This window comes from Zea mays, chromosome 6 (assembly GCF_902167145.1).
Source record: "Zea mays cultivar B73 chromosome 6, Zm-B73-REFERENCE-NAM-5.0, whole genome shotgun sequence".
Taxonomy (NCBI): Eukaryota; Viridiplantae; Streptophyta; class Magnoliopsida; order Poales; family Poaceae; genus Zea; species Zea mays.
Genome location: NC_050101.1, coordinates 169,731,185 through 169,735,340, shown reverse-complemented (window position 1 = coordinate 169,735,340; position 4,156 = coordinate 169,731,185). Strand labels below are relative to the sequence as shown.

Here is a 4,156-nt window from a genome sequence, read left to right as displayed (position 1 = left end):
AACTTCGGACGGTGAGGTGCGACCTTCGAGGACACATGTCGTGTTACTTGATGCATTCTCGTGCGGTTGTGGTAAACCTAGACAATACCATTTTCCATGTTCTCATTATGTTGCGGCCGCATGCAATCGTAACTTTGCATTTGAGAGCAGAATACCTTCTGAGTTCAGTGTAGAGAGCTTAGTACGTACCTGGAGCCCTCGTTTTGAGCCATTTCTTGATGAGTCACAATGGCCAACGTACACCGGTCCGGTATACGTTGCTGATCCAGCGCATCGATGGGACAAATGTGGTAGTAGGAAAAGGAGCCGGTGCAACATGGTTATGGATCAGGTTTCCAGTCGCAGTAGGAGAGGTCGAGCGTCCCCCTTTCTCGTGGACCCAGAGCAGAATGAATGCGGAAAATGCGGTCGACTTGGCCACAACTCACGTACATGCATTTGGACACTTAGTCAGGTGTGATATATTTTATTGTACACAAATTTTATTCTAATATGTCGATGTTTTTGTTACACTTTGTACACAACTTATATTCTAATATGTTGATATCTTAATTTGCAGGATGGCGCAGTTCCACTTGCTGGACCCTCACTACGACGAGCACCACAGGGGCCGTCTCACCGCAGAGGGAGAGGTAATATTTTGCACATATATTAAATTTTCGAATTAATATATGCGACGTATATTTGACTAATGAAATTCTTTTGATTGCTAGGTGTTGCCCGTTCTGCGGGTCCGGACCCACGACCGATTTCTGGAGGAGATGAGGTACGATGAGAGGTACACTCCTCTCCTACAGAGGGCTGGCTTGGACGTCTTATCGTACCAGGTTCGCCGTGGGCTGCCCACTTTCAACCCAGCGGCGTTGATGGCTCTGGTCGACAGGTAAAGACTTCTCTAGTTGTTTAATATTTACAATTATCAAATCTACTTTGCATACTAATGATTTTGTATTCGTTTGTCTTCCAACAGGTGGAGGCCAGAGACTCACACTTTCCACCTTCCCTGCGGTGAGATGACCGTGACGCTTGAAGATTGCCAGAAGATTCTTGGTCTCAGCATTATTGGTCGTCCAGTGACCGGTCAGGCATCACCAGGCGGTTGGAGGCAGAGGGTGGAGGCCTTTCTTGGGAGACTGCTTCCGGATGAGCTACGAGGTAGCCACAACACCGGAGTCCCACTATCCTGGCTTAGGCAGACCTTTGGGCAGTGTCCACCTGGTGCAGACGAGCAGACGATTGGATACCATTGTCGAGCTTGGATTCTCCATCTCTTTGGTTCAGTTCTTTTTCCAGACGCGACAGGCGACAGCGCGTCATGGATGTTTCTGCCCTGCCTGACTGACTGGGATACGACAGGAGGTTACAGCTGGGCTTCAGTAGTGTTGGCCTTCCTGTACAGGCAACTTTGCGAGGCTTGTCGTCGTTCGTCGAGGACCGCCAGCTTAGGTGGATGTGTCTACCTACTACAGCTGTGGATGTGGGCACACATACCCGTCGGGCGACCCAGAGAGTTTCCTCCTCGTGAGTGGTTCGTGGTAGCCGGACATCGGCTTAAGCCCACGACTGCTTACCGCTGGGACCAGGTCGAGGAGCCATTCGCACGACACCAGCGTGCTTACGTGGAGTACTCAAACGAGCTCGACGCACTTACTCCTTCGATGGTGAGTTGTCTACTTTTATCTTTTTACATGTGCTTTCTACTTTTATCGCACGACACCAGCGTGCTTACATGTGCTTCCTAAAACTTTTGCAGGTGACCTGGCAACCGTATCTTGATCCATATTTCGCCAGCATACAGTTGAGCAGCATGTGCTCAATAGACGAGGACCTCTACCTAATGAGGTGTCCCCTCATCTGTTTTTATGCTGTTGAGTACCACTTGCCCCACAGAGTTGCTCGATAGTTCGGATTGCGCCAGGAGTTTCCGGTGGAGCCATTCTCGACTTCAATAGAACTTCATAAGTGAGTTACTACATGCACTTGTTATTCTAACTAATAATTGAAATATCAGTTAGTCGCTAATATATGTTTCTAACTTTTGCAGGTTCGACAGACAGAGACAGAAGAAGGTCACGGACTTCGAGACCCACCACTATGATTACATTGATGAATGGGAACAACAAGGGGATCTTAACTATGAGAACGACCAGGCGCACACAAACTACAACTTCCGGAGGTATTTGATTTGGTATGCTGGTGTGACTAGGTGCAAGCTGAAGGGACAGTGGACAACTGCAGACTACGCTGAGCAAGAATCGTCAGACGACGAAGACACAACTTTCGACATAGCTGCTCGGCACGGGTCCCAAATTGAGGCTGCTCCAATCCTTGATAGAGTGGTAACTATTTCTTTACTAAAATTAGAGATTTCAATTCAATGCTTTATGTCTAGTTTTGAGCATCCTAATGTTTTAACTTGTGATAGGGAAACTCTATGCTCGTATCTGTTGTTGAACTTGAGCGTATCTCACAGAGAACTTCAGATAGTACTACGCTATCGTTATTATCAGTGAGTATCAATGTCTAAAAGAAAACTTGTTTATTTGTATGTTGTAACATATGTCTGTAATTAATATTTCGATTACAAAGGGTATCACGTCGTCTTCGTCGTGCAGCGGCTCGGTGTGGATGCCGGTCTCTAGCGGGCATTGACGTGCAGCTGCCTGTGCCTCGTATGTAGCAGGACGTTCAGCCTCCCGTTTGTGCAGTTGGACCATCTACAGCAGGACTGAGCTCCTCACGATCGACGCGGGACACATTTGAGGACGTGGCCCACGACGACGAGGACGACGACGACGATGACGACGACGACGCTGGCGTTGGCGCTGGCGCCGCAGGGCAGGAGGAGATTGGACCATCTCAGTTGCAGGATGCTCCTACAACTCAGCCATCACAGCTGACACCACGTAGAAGGCGTCCACGAGACCCTTACACTCCAGGCACCGACGCTCTTGGGGCCAAGGGCAAGGGTAAGACTAGGAGGAAATGAATACTTTTGTGATGTTGGTCTTATGCTGAAAACTGTGTGATTTGGACTCATGCTGGAGACATTGTAATATGAACTATGTTATGTGTTTTGGACTATGTGTTGTGGACATTGTATTTTGGACTTTGTTTGTGGACATTGTATGAAGAACTATGTTCTGTGGATGTTTTTATATTCGATGTTATTTTGTGATGTATTATATGTTGAAATGCTTACATGTCTTATAATATGTGATTATTTGAACTGTGGTTGTTAATAAAACAAGGGGAACTCTTGCAAATTTTTTTTGTGAATTGTAAAAAACATAACAAGCAATAAGTAACGCATCTTTAGAGCTCTAAATTATTTTTGATACGAAAATACTATATAACAGGCTACAATTCTTCAGTCTGAATCACAATCTATGAGTAACTCATCTTCGGAGTCATCCGTCGCGCAATCCTCAACGACAACCTCATTCCACTTGCTGCATTGTCCTGCATCACACTTGTCACCAGTTCTCTTGTAATAATTGACTTCTGCTTCATCTGGAGCTTGGGAGAATAGCTCATCCTCATCCTCAGCCTCATCAGACTTCTTCTTGTAATAAGCTGCCTCTACCTCTTCGGCGGCCTGAGACATAAACTCATCCTCTTCCTCTTGAGCACGTAATCCTGCCTCAGCTAGTGCGATGAGCTCACTCAACCTTGATGTGTCATCCTCCTCTTCTTCATGTAATCCTGCCTCTGCGAGAGCGATAAGCTCACTCAATCTAGATGTGTCGTCGTCCTCCTCCCCCATCAGCTCAACCGTTGCCATTTTATCCTGAACATATCTCGCATGCGCCTCATCGGCCAAATAGTTTACGCCGCTTCCAATCTCTGCAAATATAATGAGAAAAATAAGTTAGCAAAGTCAAGATAAATAAATTGTACTAACATAATTATAATATCATTTATCTCACTTACTTCCCTTGAGGCGATCAGCAAGATTATCCAACATCTGTTTCTCGGCTTGAGCCGCTTCCCATTCCCTTGCATCATGTGCTCTCTTTTCATCTGCCGCCTTCAACCTCCTATACTCTGCACGCTTCGGGCTATCATAAAAGGCAGATTTTGCTTCCCTACGCATGTCGCGTATGTGATCGTTAATGTACGAATCAACGAGCTGAGATTCACAACGCATCTTCTG

General features: G+C 46.4%; 1 long non-coding RNA gene across 1 annotated transcript; it reads left to right on the top strand.

Moving 5' to 3' along the window:
* The first annotated feature begins 1,767 nt into the window (after positions 1-1,767).
* Positions 1,768-2,558, top strand: LOC111589521 (uncharacterized). The gene is made up of 3 exons (XR_002748557.2): positions 1,768-1,962; positions 2,045-2,339; positions 2,426-2,558. It is a non-coding gene; the product is annotated as an uncharacterized lncRNA (long non-coding RNA).
* The last annotated feature ends 1,598 nt before the right edge of the window (positions 2,559-4,156 follow it).